Source organism: Bufo bufo, chromosome 9, assembly GCF_905171765.1.
Source record: "Bufo bufo chromosome 9, aBufBuf1.1, whole genome shotgun sequence".
NCBI classification, from domain to species: Eukaryota; Metazoa; Chordata; class Amphibia; order Anura; family Bufonidae; genus Bufo; species Bufo bufo.
Genome location: NC_053397.1, coordinates 144,347,666 through 144,366,472, shown reverse-complemented (window position 1 = coordinate 144,366,472; position 18,807 = coordinate 144,347,666).

Genomic DNA, 18,807 nt, shown 5'->3' with positions numbered 1-18,807 from the left:
GGCAGGGCTCAGCAAAAATGCTGCCGTTACTGATAATACAACCATCTGCATCCGTTATGAACGGATCCGGTTGTATTATCTTTAACCTGTTTAGGACATAGGGCGTACCGGTACACCCTGATTTCCCGGTCCTTAAGGACACAGGGCGTACGGGTACGTCCTATGTATTTCCGATCACCGGTGGTGATCGGAACAATGTGCCTGCTCAAATCATTGAGCAGGCACCTTGGCTAAATGCAAGGGTGCCTGCAAACCGCAGGTCAATTTCCCCCCCCCGTGTCGACGATCGCCGCAAACCGCAGGTCAATTCAGACCTGCGGTTTTACCTTATGCGGCGGTGCCATCGGGTCCCCATGCGGCTGTAGGAGGGACCCGATGGCATGGAAGGCAGCGCGATGCCTTCCTTTGGCATCGCGCTGCCTTCCTGTGACGAGCCTGGGGTGATGGACCATGTGATCTGACATCACCACAGGTCCTTTAGCCGGCAGCTCATGATTAAAGAAGTAAGAAGAGATCGGCAGCTACGCGATCAAGAGGAGAATGTGAGTTAATTATTTTTTATTTATTTTTTTGTTTCAAAGGTATTTATTGAAGTTTTACACAATAAAGAGGTACAGAGCACAGTGTGTACATAGTAGAGGACAAATTGTCCAGTCAAATAAACAATCCAGACAAATAAAAAAAAAAAGGGTAAAAATAACATAATGTCAGGGGTAGCAATCAAGCAGTGATGCATCGGTTGGACTTCTTCTCAGGTGGCGTACGTTAGTAAGGAGGCCCACAAATCCATCCATCCCCCAGTTGCGTACAATACATACTGAGTCCTATCAAAGTTCTGGATAAAGAGAAAGATTAGCGGAATGGGGGGAGGACGACCAAGGCTCCCAGATCCTCCCGAATAGGGTAAATGTATCCGAAAGGATAGCTGTCAGCCGTTCAAATTGGTAAATCTTGTTGATCCTATCGGGTACTGCCTGGTAGTTCAGTGATAGGGAACGCCACTGGGAGGCAATATGGATCCTAGCAGCAAACAAAATATATTGGGTCAATTTAAATTTGGCGTTTGTCAACTTTGATGGCTTATCGCCCAAAAGAAAGACCGAGGGTGTAGGGGGGAGGGTGTGCCCCAACAGGGATGAAAGTAGATCGCTAATGCGACCCCACAACCTGGAGGCTATGGGACATGTCCACCAGGTATGTAACATCGTACCCTCCTCTCCACAACCCCGGAAACAAATAGAAGGGACCTCTGGGTAGAAGTGGTGTAATTTTGCCGGCACTAGATATGTCCGATGAAGGATCTTGATTGAGGTCTCCGCCAGGGTGGTTTGCCATGACCCCTTGGAGAGCGTCTGGGAGCGTTGGTGCCATCTAGATACACTGGATTCCTCCAATAGATCAGCCTCCCACTCCAACATGTAACGTAGCTTGGAGTCTTCTGGGGGCACATTGAGGATAGTATAAATTCGGGACAGTAGACTCTGTTTATATAGAGAGAAAGACATTAGCCTTTCAAAAGGGGTATAATCAATCTTATGGGAACCATTTTTTAAGGATTGGAGAAATGAGAAAACTCTCCGGACATTAAACTGTTCCCGGACCGGTGGGGCAAATTTCTCCATGAATTATTTTTTATTTTTTTAACCCTCAATTGACCACCTACTAAGCATTCTGTATTAAAGAACCATGTTATAAGGGAAAATAATAACATCTACACAACACCGAACCCAAACCTGAACTTATGTGAAGAAGTTCGGGTCTGGGTACCACAGTCAGTTTTTTATCACGCGCTTGCAAAACGCATTGCACCCGCACGATAAAAACTGAACAACGGAACGCAATCGCATTCAAAACTGACTGCAATTGGGTACCTACTCACGCGAGTTTGCCGCAACGCATCCGGACCTTATTCGGACACGCTCGTGTGAACTCAGCCTTACTCATACAGCCAATGCATTCCAATACAGAAGTATTGGAATGCATTGTAAAAGGGATTAGACCCCCAAAAGTTGAAGTCCCAAAGTGGGACAAAGAAAAGTTTAAAAGTAAAGTTTTCCCCCCAAAAAATTTAAAGTTTCAAGTAAAAATAAACAAAAACGTAATTTTCCCCAAATAAAGTTAAAAAAATAGGGGGGAAAAAAAGTAGACATATTAGGTATCGCCGCGTCTGTATCGACCGGTTCTATAAACATATCACATGACCTAACCCCTCAGATGAACACCGTAAAAAATAAAAACTGTGCTAAATAAACCATTTTTTTGTCACCTTACATCACAAAAAGTACAACAGTAATCGATCAAAAAGGCGTATGCCCACCAAAATAGTACCAATCTAACCGTCACCTCATCTCGCAAAAAATGAGCCCCTACCTAAGACAATCGCCAAAAAACTAAAAAAACTATGGCTCAGAATATGGTGACACTAAAACATCATTTTTTTGTTTTAAAAAAGCTGTTATTGTGTAAAACTTAAAATTAAAAACTTAAATTAAAGTATACATATTAGGTATCGCCGTGTCCGTATCGACCGTCTCTATAAAAATATCACATGACCTAAACCCTCAGGTGAACACCGTAAAAAAAAAAGTGTAAAAAAAGCAATTTTTTGTCATCTTACATCACAAAAAGTGTAATAGCAAGCGATCAAAAAGTCATATGCACCCTAAAATAGTGCCAATCAAACATCACGCAAAAAATGAGATCCTACCTAAGATAATCGCCCAAAAACTGAAAAAACTATGGCTCTCAGACTATGGAGACACTAAAACATGATATTTTTTTTGTTTCAAAAATGAAATCATTGTGTAAAACTTACATAAATAAAATAAAGTATACATATTAGGTATCGCCGCGTCCGTAATAACCTGCTCTATAAAAATATCACATGACCTAACCCCTCAGGTGAACACCGTAAAAATAAAAATGGTGTTAAAAAAGCAATTTTTTGTCATCTTACATCACAAAAAGTGTAATAGCAAGCGATCAAAAAGTCATATGCACCCCAAAATAGTGCCAATCGAACCGTCATCTCATCCCACAAAAAATGAGACCCTACCTAAGATAATCGCCCAAAAAAAAAACTATGGCTCTCAGACTATGGAGACACCAAAACATGATTTTTTTAGTTTAAAAAATGAAATCATTGTGTAAAACTTACATAAGTAAAAAAATTGTATACATATTGGGTATCGCCGCGTCCGTGACAACCTGCTCTATGAAAATACCACATGATCTTAAACTGTCAGATGAATAACAAAAAAAAAAATGTGCCAAAACAGCTATTTCTTGTTACCTTGCCTCACAAAAAGTGTAATATAGAGCAACCAAAAATCATATGTACCCTAAACTAGTACCAACAAAACTTCCACCCTATCCCATAGTTTCTAAAATGGGGCAACTTTTTTGGAGTTTCTACTCTAGGGGTGCATCAGGGGGGCTTCAAATGGGACATGGTGTCAAAAAAACAGTCCAGCAAAATCTGCTTGTATCTCTATTTTCCATTAATTCTTGTGGAACACGTAAAGGGTTAACAAAGTTTGTAAAATCAGTTTTGAATACCTTGAGGGGTGTAGTTTCTTACATGGGGTCACTTTTATGGAGTTTCTACTCTAGAGGTGCATCAGGGGGGCTTCAAATGGGACATGGTGTAAAAAAAAAAACAGTCCAGCAAAATCTGCCTTCCAAAACCGTATGGCATTCCTTTCCTTCTGCGCCCTGCAGTGTGCCCGTACAGCAGTTTACGACCACATATGGGGTGTTTCTGTTAACTACAGAATCAGGGCAATACATTTTGAGTTTTGTTTGGCTGTTAACCCTTGCTTTGTACTTGGAAAAAATATTAAAATGGAAAATCTGCCAAAAAAGTGAAATTTTTAAATTGTATCTCTATTTTCCATTATTTCTTTTGGAACACCTAAAGGGTTACCGACGTTTGTAAGCCTCACAAAGTGACTTCAGACCTGAACTGGTCCTTAAAGGGTTTCTACCACCAGAAATACTGTTATGTTGCTGACTGACATTAGCGATGCGCTAATGTCAGCACTACATAACAGTATGTTTCTGACATTTGTCCCTGCAGACGATTTTGTAAAATAACCACTTTTATAATATGCTAATGAGCCTCTAGGTGCTATGTGGGCGTAAAATCAGCACCTAGAGGCTCCGTCTACTCACCCTTTATCCCGCCCAGCTCTTGGTTCTGCCCGCCCCGCTCCTCTTGATTGATGTCACTGTTCCCGGGGCGGGCAGAACCAAGAGCTGGGCGAGATAAAGGGTGAGTGGACGGAGCCTCTAGGTGCTGATTTTACGCCCACATAGCACCTAGAGGCTCATTAGCATATTATAAAAGTGGTTATTTTACAAAAACGGCTGCAGGGACAAATGTCAGAAACATACTGTTATGTAGTGCTGACATTAGCACATCGCTAATGTCAGTCAGCTACATAACAGTATTTCTGGTGGTAGAAACCCTTTAAAAAGTTGGTTTTTGAAAATTTCTGAGAAATTTCAAGATTTACTTCTAAACTTCTAAGTCTTGTAACGTCCGCCAAAAATAAAATATCATTCCCAAAATGATCCTAACATGAAGTAGACATATGGGGAATGTAAAGTAATAACTATTTTTGTAGGTATTACTATGTATTATTGAAGTAGAGAAATTGAAACTTGGAAATTTGCTAATTTTTACAAGTTTTTGGCAAATTTTGTATTTTTTTTATAAATAAAAATGAATTTTTTTTTACTCCATTTTACCAGTGTCATGAAGTACAATATGTGATGAAAAAACTATCTCAGAATGGCCTGGATAAGTCAAAGCGTTTTAAAGTTATCAGCACTTAAAGTGACACTGGTCAGATTTGCCCTGTAAGCCTCTTACGTCATCCAGTGTACTGGCCGATATCCCGCCGGCACATGCGCACTGTGATGACCATTGTGGGCAGCAGCATCATTCCATGCAGTGCGCATGCGCGGTCGGGATATAGGCCAGTACACTGGATGACGTAAGAGGCTTACAGGGCGGGCCAAGCAACAGGCTGGGGAGGGGTTATGTGAGAAGAAGGAAGAGCGGCCTGGGCACTTACAGCCCGAACGCCGCCCCCTGGGCACTTTGCGAGACCTCATTTACATATGAATAAAACTCAGTTTTTGCCCCTGGTGAACATCCAAACAAAAAGACAAAGGTACCATTTGACTGATCTATAGTTATGCTATAGTGCTATGTAAGTGGTCTATAAGGGCAAATTGTGGTGACAGACTCCCTTTAACCACCTCAGCGCCCTTAGCTTAAACACCCTTAATGACCAGGCCACTTTTTACACTTCTGACCTACACTACTTTAACCGTTTATTGCTCGGTCATGCAACTTACCACCCAAATGAATTTTACCTCCTTTTCTTCTCACTAATAGAGCTTTCATTTGGTGGTATTTCATTGCTGCTGACATTTTTACTTTTTTTGTTATTAATCGAAATTTAACGATTTTTTTTTGCAAAAAAATGACATTTTTCACTTTCAGTTGTAAAATTTTGCAAAAAAAACGACATCCATATATAAATTTTTCTCTAAATTTATTGTTCTACATGTCTTTGATAAAAAAAAAATGTTTGGGTAAAAAAAAAAAATGGTTTGGGTAAAAGTTATAGCGTTTACAAACTATGGTACAAAAATGTGAATTTCCGCTTTTTGAAGCAGCTCCGACTTTCTGAGCACCTGTCATGTTTCCTGAGGTTCTACAATGGCCAGACAGTACAAACACCCCACAAATGACCCCATTTCGGAAAGTAGACACCCTAAGGTATTCGCTGATGGGCATAGTGAGTTCATAGAACTTTTTATTTTTTGTCACAAGTTAGTGGAAAATGATCATTTTTTATTTTTTTTTTCCTTACAAAGTCTCATATTCCACTAACTTGTGACAAAAAATAAAAAGTTCTATGAACTCACTATGCCCATCAGCGAATACCTTAGGGTGTCTACTTTCCGAAATGGGGTCACTTGTGGGGTAGTTATACTGCCCTGGCATTCTAGGGGCCCTAATGTGTGAGAAGTAGTTTGAAATCAAAATCTGTAAAAAATGTTCGGTGAAATCCGAAAGGTGCTCTTTGGAATGTGGGCCCCTTTGCCCACCTAGGCTGCAAAAAAGTGTCACACATGTGGTATCTCCGTACTCAGGAGAAGTTGGGCAATGTGTTTTGGGGTGTCATTTTACATATACCCATGCTGGGTGAGAGAAATATCTTGGCAAAAGACAACTTTTCCCATTTTTTTATACAAAGTTGGCATTTGACCAAGATATTTATCTCACCCAGCATGGGTATATGTAAAATGACACCCCAAAACACATTGCCCAACTTCTCCTGAGTACGGAGATACCACATGTGTGACACTTTTTTGCAGCCTAGGTGGGCAAAGGGGCCCACATTCCAAAGAGCACCTTTCGGATTTCACCGGCCATTTTTTACAGATTTTGATTTCAAACTACTTACCACACATTTGGGCCCCTAGAATGCCAGGGCAGTATAACTACCCCACAAGTGACCCCATTTTGGAAAGAAGACACCCCAAGGTATTCCGTGAGGGGCATGGCGAGTTCCTAGAATTTTTTATTTTTTGTCACAAGTTAGCGGAAAATGATGTTTTTGTTTTTTTTTGTTTTTTTTCTTACAAAGTCTCATATTCCACTAACTTGTGACAAAAAATAAAAACTTCCATGAACTCACTATGCCCATCAGCGAATGCCCACCTAGGCTGCAAAAAAGTGTCACACATCTGGTATCCCCGTACTCAGGAGAAGTTGGGCAATGTGTTTTGGGGTGTCATTTTACATATACCCATGCTGGGTGAGATAAATATCTCGGTCAAATGCCAACTTTGTATAAAAAAAATGGGAAAAGTTGTCTTTTGCCAAGATATTTCTCTCACCCAGCATGGGTATATGTAAAAAGACACCCCAAACCACATTGCCCAACTTCTCCTGAGTACGGGGATACCACATGTGTGACACTTTTTTGCAGCCTAGGTGGGCAAAGGGGCCCACACTCCAAAGAGCACCTTTCGGATTTCACCGGCCATTTTTTACAGATTTTGATTTCAAACCACTTCTCACGCATTCGGCCCCTAAAATGCCAGGGCAGTATAACTACCCCACAAGTGACCCCATTTTGGAAAGAAGACACCCCAAGGTATTTCGTGATGGGCATAGTGAGTTCATGGAAGTTTTTATTTTTTGTCACAAATTAGTGGAATATGAGACTTTGTAAGGGAAAAAAAAAAAATCATCATTTTCCGCTAACTTGTGACAAAAAATAGAAAATTCTAGGAACTCGCCATGCCCCTCACGGAATACCTTGGGGTGTCTTCTTTCCAAAATGGGGTCACTTGTGGGGTAGTTATACTGCCCTGGCATTCTAGGGGCCCTAATGTGTGGTAAGTAGGTTAATGACCTGTGAAATCCGAAAGGTGCTCTTTGGAATGTGGGCCCCTTTGCCCACCTAGGCTGCAAAAAAGTGTCACAAATTTGGTATCGCCGTATTCAGGAGAAGTTGGGCAATGTGTTTTGGGGTGTCTTTTTAAATATACTCATGCTGGGTGAGAGAAATATCTCGGCAAAAGACAACTTTTCCCATTTTTTTATACAAAGTTGGCATTTGACCAAGATATTTCTCTCACCCAGCATGGGTATATGTAAAATGACACCCCAAAACACATTGCCCAACTTCTCCTGAGTACGGCGATACCAGATGTGTGACACTTTTTTGCGGCCTAGATGCGCAAAGGGGCCCACATTCATTTTATGAGGTCATTTTTAGACATTTGGATCCCAGACTTCTTCTCACGCTTTAGGGCCCCTAGAATGCCAGGGCAGTATAAATACCCCACATGTGACCCCATTTTGGAAAGAAGACACCCCAAGGTATTCAATGAGGGGCATGGCGAGTTCATAGAATTTTTTTTCTTTTTGGCACAAGTTAGCGGAAATTGATATTTTTTTTTTTTTTCTCACAAAGTCTCCCTTTCCCCTAACTTGGGACAAAAATTTCAATCTTTCATGGACTCAATATGCCCCTCACGGAATACCTTGGGCTGTCTTCTTTCCAAAATGGGGTCACATGTGGGGTATTTATACTGCCATGGCATTCTAGGGGCCCTAAAGCGTGAGAAGAAGTCTGGAATATAAATGTCTAAAAAATTTTACGCATTTGGATTCCGTGAGGGGTATAGTGAGTTCATGTGAGATTTTATTTTTTGACACAAGTTAGTGGAATATGAGACTTTGTAAGAAAAAAATAATAATTTCCGCTAACCTGGGCCAAAAAAATGTCTGAATGGAGCCTTACAGGGGGGTGATCAATGACAGGGGGGTGATCAGGGAGTCTAAATGGGGTGATCACCCCCCTGTCATTGATCACCCCCCTATAAGGCTCCATTCAAATGTCCGTATGTGTTTTGCGGATCCGATCCATGTATCAGTGGATCCGTAAAAATCATACGGACATCTGAATGCAGCCTTACAGGGGGGTGATCAATGACAGGGGGGTGATCAGGGAGTCTATATGGGGTGATCACCCCCCTGTAAGGCTCCTCCGTCATTGATCACTCCCCTGTAAGGCTCCATTCAGACGTCCGTTTGTGTTTTGCGGATCCGATCCATCTATCAGTGGATCCGTAAAATTTATACGGACGTCTGAGTGGAGCCTTACAGGGGGGTGATCAATGACAGATGGGTGATCAGGGAGTCTATATGGGGTGATCACCTCCGTCATTGATCACTCCCCTGTAAGGCTCCATTCAGACGTCCGTATGTGTTTTGCGGATCCGATCCATCTATCAGTGGATCCGTAAAATTCATACGGACCTCTGAATGGAGCCTTACAGGGGGGTGATCAATGACAGGGGGGTGATCAGGGAGTCTATATGGGGTGATCAGTGGTTCATAAGGGGTTAATAAGTGACAGGGGGGGGGGTGTAGTGTAGTGGTGTTTGGTGCTACTTTACTGAGCTACCTGTGTCCTCTGGTGGTCGATCCAAACAAATGGGACCACCAGAGGACCAGGTAGCAGGTATATTAGACGCTGTTATCATAACAGCGTCTAATATATCTGTTAGGGGTTAAAAAAATCACATCTCCAGCCTGCCAGCGAACGATCGCCGCTGGCAGGCTGGAGATCCGCTATCGCGAGATGACGCACGGATGCGTCCAGGAGGAATGAATCAACCACCTTCCGGACGCATCCGTGCGTTAGGCGGTCCGGAGGTGGTTAAGGTGAAATAAGGCTGTGTCCTTAAGGAGTTAAAGGGGTATTCCCATCACATACAATGGGGGCATATCGCTAGGATATGCCCGAATTGTCTGATAGGTGTGGGTCCCACATCTGGGACCTGCACCTACAAGGAGAACGGAGCAGGGAGGCGTCCACCACCAAGCGCTGCTCCCATACAAGTGAATGGGAGCGCATGTGTGGCCCCTGCTCCCATTCACTTCTATGGGGCAGAGGAAAATAGCCGAGCCCATTTAAATGAATGGAGGGCAGCTGCGCAGTGTGCCCTCCACTCATTTCCCTGGTCCATTCTTGTTGTAGGTGTGGGTCCCGCTTCTATCAGACAATAGGGGCATATCCTAGCGATATGCCCCCATTGTATGTGATCGTAAAGCCCCTTTAAAGGGAACCTGACATCAACTTTGTGCTGCCCAGGGGCGTAACTATCAGGGAAGCAGCTGCTTCGGGGCTCCGAGCTTAGAAGGGGCCCGGGAGCAGTAGCAGGGGTGTCAGCAGGGCAGGGTTGCATTTACTATGATGTAAACTTCTGGCCTCACAGACAGCGTATAGTGGAGGGCCGCACTGAAGATAACAGCAGCTCTTGTCAGCAGCAGCTCATGCTGCTACCTTAAAAAATCTCCCTGGAGCTTCCTTAAGAACTCCCCGCCCCAGTTTTCTCCTCTTCACTTACTGTCATATTACGGCAGGGCAGTAGTGCTCTTTGCTCTGCTATCAGTGTCTAGTTGGGACAGAGTGGGGGGGGGTTGCACTGGAGACACCCAGCATGTAGCAGAGCTGTGTGTTTACAGGGTGCATGTAGCAGTGTAGCATGATGCTACACTGCTGCATGCACCCTGTACACACACAGCTCCGCTACATGCTAGACTAATGCCCCCCCCCCCTCCCCCGGACGGACTTGTGGAGACAGGGAGCCGCAGAGCAGGAAGCCTGGCAGGGACTCGGTGACTCATTCGATTCTTTTAACTAATAGACTCAGACGATTCTGAGTCCCTGCACGACTCCCCCTGTGCTGTGAGTCAGTGCTGGCTGCCTCTGATTGGTTGGAGGGAGGGGCGGGGCTAGCTTCCACTGTCGGCTCCTATTACACTGCCTGCTGCTGCCTCTATGCTAATCTGACTGAGCCGTTTCATTCGGATCGGCTCAGTCAGAGGAATCAACTCTTCCGGATCAGTGAACTGAATCGGTTCAAAAGAACGATTCGTTCATGATCCGGACATCACTACTAGCCTGCATAAAAGGCAAGTGTATGTATGTGAAAGGTGTGTGTGTGTCTATCATCTATCTATTATACTGTATATATATGTAACAGAACCTAGTTATCTCACCAGTGGAGGCATTTGGTGGAAATTTCAATGCATAAAATGCATATGTGAAATGAGAAACAGGCCTAAGACTATATAATGAATGTCTGTGTATATTTATACATTCAGCCCCATACTGAGGATGCATAGGGGAAATACACTGCCCAGTGGATGCTATTCCTGTACTTGCTTCAAATTGGTTATGCTATTTTATTCTGTGTATTCAAGTAAGCAAGAGTTCACATCTCCATTTCATTTTCAGTTCTTCTGATCCGTCAGAACAGAAAAAAAGGATCCTGTAAACAAATGGATCCTGTTGCATTCGTTATGCACATTTGGCATCCGTTTGAGCCATTTCTACCTGAGATCCGGTTTTTTTGACAGAGAGAAAACTCCTGTACACAGTACTTTTTTCCGTCTGTTAGAAAAGATCTCAGAAATGGCTCAAACAGATGCCAAATGTGCATAACGGATGCAACAGATCCATTTGTTTACAGGATCTTTTTTTTATTTTTTTATTACAAGATACATCCAGTTTTTTTTTTTTTTTTTCGTTCTTCTGACACATCAGAAGAACGGAAAATTAAACGGAAATGTAAACTCTCCCTAATTATATTTATTGGCATTGTATAGTGTGTATAGCTGTAATATTGTGAAAGGCAGGAGCGTACCTATAGTGGAAGCAGGGGACGCAGCTACTGCGGGGCCTGAACTCAAAAGGGGCCTACCTGAGATGAGGACTAAATTGTAAAAGGGCCCCCACAATAGTATTATATACAGTGACATGATATGCAGTATATGTGTGGGAAACGGACGAAGTCGCAGCAGGGCCTGGTCTGAGTGAGTGATTTTGACTAGCTAGGACTGGGGCCCATGAGGGGGGGGGGGGGGCATTCAATAATTTGTTGTGGGGCCCAGTCAGTTCTAGTTACGCCACTGGTGCTGCCCATACTAACGGCAGAATAAAGTAGAGACAGGTGAGTTGATTTTAGCGGTCTGTCATTTATAGGTTAAAAATAAGTGGTTGCCGAGAACGAACATCACAATCATTGCAGACTGGGCCTGGAAAAGAGTCATGGCCACCTGAGAAGAGTCATGGTTATCTATGAATTCTTGCTCTCCCTGCCCACCTGCTGATGACTGACAGGCTTCTACCTAGTTTCTCCCTTTCTGTCTAGGAGAGAACTGCCAATCATCAGCAGACGGGTGAGAGTGCAGGAGATTATGATTAACCATGACTCTTCTCAAGTAGATTTGACTCTTTTCAAGGCCTGGGCTGCAATGATTATGATGCTGGTTCTCAGCAACCACTTACTTTTAGCTCATGAGTGACACACCGCTGAAATAAGCATTTTTGTCACTATTTTATTTGGGATCTTTTCTGCCTTAGGGGGTCTCATTCAGTTAGTACCCTTAGGCAGGGATGTCCAGGGCCTCTAATAGTGTAGGTTAAGGTTCTGGTCGGGCCATAGGGAATTCTAGGCCTAACAGGGATTTCTAGGGGCAGTGAGGTTTAACTGGACCCTGTTCGCACGTAAGATTTATTCCTGGAACTACAAGACGACTTCCAGGTGACTTCCACCGACTGGTAAGACCGTTCCTTTCTGTTAAGTGGAGTATTTACCTTATTTTAGGATATCGTGCGATTGTTTATATGGGTGTGACCGTGTTTGTGTCCAGTGATGGCCAGCGAACACATGCGATCTGCCATCTTAACTGACAAGTCCGGCGAGGCACAGGTAAGTCCTTACCTGTGCCTGTGCGCGAGCCGGTCTGAAATCAAATGCGGTCTCCGGGAGCAGGCAGTTCCGAGAACAGACCCCCATGGCAACATTTTTTGCCTTTTGTTGATTCGTGTTTGTGGCACGGTTGTGGTGTGCACACACCTAGCACTATATGTTATGTTTGTATCTTTTATAAATGACCGTTAAACGTTAAGTTTTAGATTACACTACCTCCGGTTCCTTAAAAACTATTTTATTTTGCCCTCAGTGAAGTCAGCATAAAGTTGATGACAGGTTCCCTTTAACATAGTCAAGACGGATCCGTCATGAAGTCCATTGAAAGTCGATGGGGGATGGATCAGTTTTCTATTGTGTCAGAGTTAAACGGATCCGTCCTCATTGACTTGCATTGTGAGTCATGACGGATCCGTCTTGCTCCCCATCCCATGAAGGAAAGTAAACCGCAGCTTGCTGCGGTTTGCTGTCAGGTATGGGAACGCAACCAAACGGAACGGAATGCATTTTGGAGTGTTCTGTTCTGTTCAGTTAGGTTTTGTTCCCATTGACAATGAATGGGAACAAAATGGAAGCGTTTTATTCTGGTATTGAGACCATATGACGGATCTCAATACCGAAAAGTAGAAACGCTAGTGTGAAAGTAGCATAAAGTGCTTGTGCCTGTTTTCAGTCTAAAAAAATGCTATCTTATTTTTTTAGTTGCATTTACTACTGAAATTCCACCTGTTTTGGAGGCTTTTAGATTTTTTTGACCAATTCGGAAGTTTTCTAACTTTTGTTATTTATTTTTAGATTTTTTTTCCAACCTATTTATGTAGGACTGCTTTTTTTGCACCTGAATTTGTCGCAAAGACAGTCTATTTTCTACGCTACTACAGGGCTGGTGAAAGTCATACTTTCTGGGAGACGTGCGACTTTTCCCTGCAAAGATACAATGTTTTTCATGTGCACACAAATTAGACCAGTGAATATAAACCTGTCCAACTGACAAACAACCACCAGAGGTCAGACTAAGGCCTAATGTGCACGAATGGATTTTCTTTCCGTGTCTGTTCGTTTTTTTTTGCGGACCGTATACGGAACCTTTCATTTCAATGGGTCTGCAAAAAAAAAAAACTGAAGTTACTCCGTATGCATTCCATTTCCGTATGTCCGTATTTCTGTTCCTCAAAAAAATAGAACATGTCCTATTATTGTCCGCATTACAGACAAGTATAGGACTGTTCTATTAGGGGCCAGCTGTTCCATTCCACAAAATATGGAATGCACACGGACGTCATCCTTATTTTTTGCGGATCCATGTTATGCGGACCGCAAAATACATACGGTCATGCGCATGAGCCCTCATAGTATTTTTTTATGTCACTTTTAAGTCTGGTTTTGCATTGTGTGGTTGGAATGATGCACAGTTTTCATGTACAGTTGCAAGAAAAAGTATGTGAACCCTTTGGAATGATATGGATTTCTGCACAAATTGGTCATAAAATGTGATCTGATCTTCATCTAAGTCACAACAATCGTTAATTTCTAACGATAATTTGTTTTCCCTTAGTCCTAACAGCAGCACAGATGGGGTTAACCACCCCCCATGGACTGGTAGGACCGGCGGAATTTTAATGAGCCCAAGTAATAATTAAACACTTAAACCTCCCCTATAAAGGAGGGAATCACCTCCAGCCCATTGTGTTATAGCAAGAAAAAACTAGTCTTACTAGGGTGGAAAATTTGTGTGCTGCTGGTAGGACTAAGGGAAAACAAATTATCGTTAGAAATTAACGATTCCCTTACGTCCTAGCAGCAGCACAGATGGGGAGATAGCAAGAAGAACCCCTAGGGAGGGCCATCATGCCTGGCAGAACTAAGAATAGTCTGCCCAAAGGCCGAGTACTCAGCTAATCTGGCATCTAGTCTATAATGGGAGATGAATGTTGATTCAGAGCTCCAGTAGGCAGATTTACAAATCAAGTCGAGCGGATGAAGACTCCTCTCGGCAAAAGAAGTAGCTACAGCCCTCGTAGAATGGGCTTTTACAAACCCCGGAGGGTCTAGAGATTGGGCAACAAAAGGATTCCTCATTAGCCTCCTTAATCCATCGACTGATGGATGGTTTAGACGCCTTACGGCCTTTAAACTTAACGGCAAACAGGATTAGAAGATTTTCATCTTTCCTGAACTCCTTGATCTATCCACATAGATCCGGAGGCATCTCAAGACATCCAAGGATGTATAGCAGGTTCTTCGGAGGAGGTAGAAGGTCTAGAAAGAACCGGGAGGGATATCACCTGGTTGATATTCTGGAAAGAAGGAACCTTAGGCCTAAAGTACAGGAGAAATCTTAAAAGGACCCGGTCTTGCAAAAAAATGGTATAGGGCTCGTGCGCTGATAGAGCTTGAAGCTCAGAGACCCTCTTGGCCGAAGTCACAGCAAGAAGAAAAAACAAGTTTTCATGTGACAAACTTGAAATCTACCGCCTCCAAAGGCTCAAAGGGGGGAGATGCTAACCCCCTGAGAACTACTGATAAATCCCATTGAGGGATGGGTTTCAGTACTGTAGGCGTTAATCTTTCAGCTCCTTTAAGAAACCGTTTAATGAGCGGGTCCTGCGAAAAAGACTTGTTGAAACAAGCTGGAATGGCTGAAACTTGACCCCTCAAGGTAGATGGAGCAAGGCCTTTGTCACGGCCACCTTGCAGAAACCGAAGGATGATGGGGAGGGGCGGATCTGCAGACGCCACCTCCTTTGAGGAACACCAAGAAGAGAATATCCTCATAATCTGTGAGTAGGCTCTCTTAGTAGAGTCTGCTCTTGAATGAGACTGCGTTCTCAGGACCAACTCTGAAAGCCCTTCTATTCTGGGAAGGGACTGATCAACCTCCAGGCTGTCAGGTTGAACCTGTGCAGATCTGGGCAGAGGTGAGTGTCCCATGACACCAGGGTCTGCCGTGGGGGGAGCCTCCAATAATGTCCCCGACTCATCTGAATGAGCTGGGTAAACCAGGATCTCTTGGGCCAAAACGGTATGATGGCTATTACCAAGGCCTGATCCTGACGAATTTTCATCAATACCCTCGGTATCATGGAAAAGGGAGGGAAGATGTAAGCCAGCCTGAACCTCCAGTATATTGACAGAACATCTATCGCCAGGGGGTTGTCCTCCCTGTAAAGGGAGCAAAACCTCTCCACCTTGGCGTTGAACCTTGTTGCCATAAGATCCACCTCTGGCATTCCACACTTGAGGACTATCTGCTTGAATATCTCCGGATGTAAAGACCACTCCACTGTTGGAAGACCGCGGCTCAACCGATCCGCTATCATATTGAGGGAGCCTCGAATGTGGATCGCAGATAAGTGTGAAAGGTTCAATTCTGCCCAATCCAGGATCACCTCGATCTCTGATAAGAGGGTAAGTGATCTTGTGCCTCCCTGCTTGTTGATGTAAAGTACCGCAGTCATATTGTCTGACTGGACTTTCACCGCTTTGCCCCGGATCTGAGGGGCGAAGTGAAGGAGGGCTATCCGGATAGCTTGAATCTCGCGAAGATTGGATGAGAGGAGCCGCTCCTGAGGAGACCAGGATCTGTGCACTGGAGAATCGTCTAGATGAGCACCCCAGCCTACTTGGGACGCATCTGTTGTCAATATGACCCAGGTTGGCTGGGTCATAGACTTCCCGTCTAAAAGATGGCTCCACCATCTGAGGGCATACCGAGTTTGCCAAGACAGGGAGTTAAGCCCGGCGGGGCTGCCATTCCATTTGGAGAGAACCTCCGACTGCAGCGACCGGAGGTGCCATAAAGCCCAAGGGACTGCTTACGCAGACGCTGACATGAGCCCCAACATCTTCATGAGAGTCCATATTGGAACTCGCCAAGGCACGTATAGGAATTCTGCCATGTTCTGTATTCGGGATCTTCTTTCTGGAGTCAACCGGAGAGATCTCCCAACGGAGTCGATTATGAAGCCTAAATATCTTACTGAAGTCGACGGGCTCACGTTCGACTTCTGCCAGTTGATGATCCACCTTAGGCGGAACAGAAAGGAAATCGCTACATGAAGATGGTGGGTCAGGACCACAAAGGAAGAGGCTTTTAAAAGCCAATTGTCCAGATAAGGAATGATGGTCAGTCCTTGGAGTGCTAGCCGCCACCACAGAAACTACCACCTTGGTGAAAGTGTGAGGGGCAGAAGAAATGCCGAAGGGAAGGGCAACGAACTGAAGGTGTCTGGTGACACTTGACACCTGGACCGCGATCCTGAGATATTTCCTGGAAGCAGGATGAATCGGGATGTGCAAATATGCATCCTTGAGGTCCAGGGTTGCGTCACATCTCCAGGATTGAGAACGCGAACCACTGACCTGATGGTTTCCATACGGAACCTTACTTTCCTTACGTATCGATTGAAGAATCTCAAATCGATAATCATCCGGAGATCCCCTGATACCTTGGGAACCAGAAACACTGGTGAGTAAATCCCTAAGCCCCGTTCCCCTGCCGGAACCTCCTCCAGAGCCCCCTTGTGGATGTAATCCTGAATGTAAGCCTCCAGAACCGACTGCCTTGCGGCCTGTGGAAGTTTGGTTCTGATGAACCTGTCTGGAGACAGAGAAAGAAGATTGATTGAGTACCCCTCTGATATGACATTCAGGACCCAGGGATCTGAAATCTCTCGGATCCAGATGTCCTTGAAGTGGGAGAGTTGACCTCCGATGGGAAGATGAGGCAGAGGAGTGGGGAAGTCTTCTGGCAGGATGGCAGGAGTCACGGGAGTCATCCAAGAGCCTTGAGGAGGCACGTAGTCAGGAGGTGGATTTTTTATCCTTGGCTCCTTCACGAGAGCGCCTCGAACCTCTTCGTTGCGCTCCCCAGTCCCTCCGGGCTCTTGACTGCTGGTCAGACCTACCACCACGGTTTTGTCTGCCCCGCCCCCGAAAGGACTGTTGGGGAAGTCTCTTCCCCTTTTAATCTGACAGGTCTTCCATAATCTTATCCAACTCTGAGTCAAACAAACAGTTGGGCTCAAAGGGAAGGCTACATGGAATTGTCAGCGACCCAAGGCTTAAGCCACAAAGGCCTGTGGGCCGCTGACACCAGGGTTATGGTTTTGGCCGCCAACTTCAGCTGTTGTTGCGCTGTATCAGACAGTAAATTCATCGCCAGGTTGACAGTCTTGAAAGCCGCCAGAATGTTGTCCCGAGACACCTTCTGATCCACATCCATCTGGATCTGGTTTAATCGAGACCGGAGGAAGGTAGAAACTTCTGTAGCAGCGATGGCCGTAGACGCGGGAAGCTGCAGCTGCCGTATAACCTCTCCTGAGTGTGTACTCTGCTCTCCTGTCAAGGGAATCCTGCAGACTCGACCCATCGTCCGCAGGAACCAGAGTGCGCTTGGACAGTTTGGCAATCGCCATGTCCACCTTGGGAATGGAACCCCACGATTCCACCAAGGGTTTAGCCATCGGAAACATGGTTCTGAATCTTTAGTTAGAATTGGACCCCTTTTGGGTTTCTTCCACTCTGTGCGCATGACAGAGAGGAGGGTCTCATCCGCTTTAAAGACATGAAGTGCCCGACTAGCGGGATCAGAGGGCTCCCCCAGGTCAACATCATGGTCCCCCAACCTGATGGACTTAAGTAACTTTTGCGTCTTATCAGGAGGAAAGAAGCATGAAGTAAGCTCCTCCTCATCCGAGGAGGAGGAACTCAAGGAGACTACGGACGGTCTCTCTACTGGAGCCGAAGACTCCACAGGAGTCTGAGTAGGAAGCCTCTCATCCAGCAGGCTTATAACCCCTTTGATGGATCCATCAACATAGGTCTTTACCCACTGATACATATCCTGCATCGTACGTTCGGTGGAAGGTTGAACCCTCGGATGGCAGCCGTCACACCTGGAGTAGGTACAGCTATCCTCCAAAAGCGCGCTACAATCATAGCACGAAAAATGTTTCCGCTTGGAAACCGCCTTTCTGCCATTCGAATCCCGTGGAGGCTTTTTTTTTTTCTTAAAGTCAACAGAACAAGGGATTCCCAACCAGTCTCCCAAGCTGGTTCCTACCAAGCCCCATGCTGCTTATCTTCTGCGATCTGACGAGTGCAGGTAAATTCAGCTTAGAATAACCATTCACCGACCTCACTGCGGGAAAAAGAAAAAAAGGATAAGTAAAACATTTGTAAACAACCAATAAATGTTTCAGGAGAAAGTTAAAAGAAAAGGCAGACTGGTGGATAGCTGAAAATGAGGACCAGAAATAAGGCACCGACAAGTGGAGGAATACCATCTTATGGGACTCTGGGAGCTAGCTTAAAAAGCATGTGCAGCCAGAGAACGACCTGGTTCATAATGTTTCCTTAAATAGGGGAGGGAGTGGGCTCAGAGCCGAGTCCCCGCCCCCAGAGGAGAAAACACATAACAGTAAATAAAAAGGTTTCCCCCCAGGAAGGAATACAATAAAACCTCCAACCGGAGGGAAAATCGCAGAT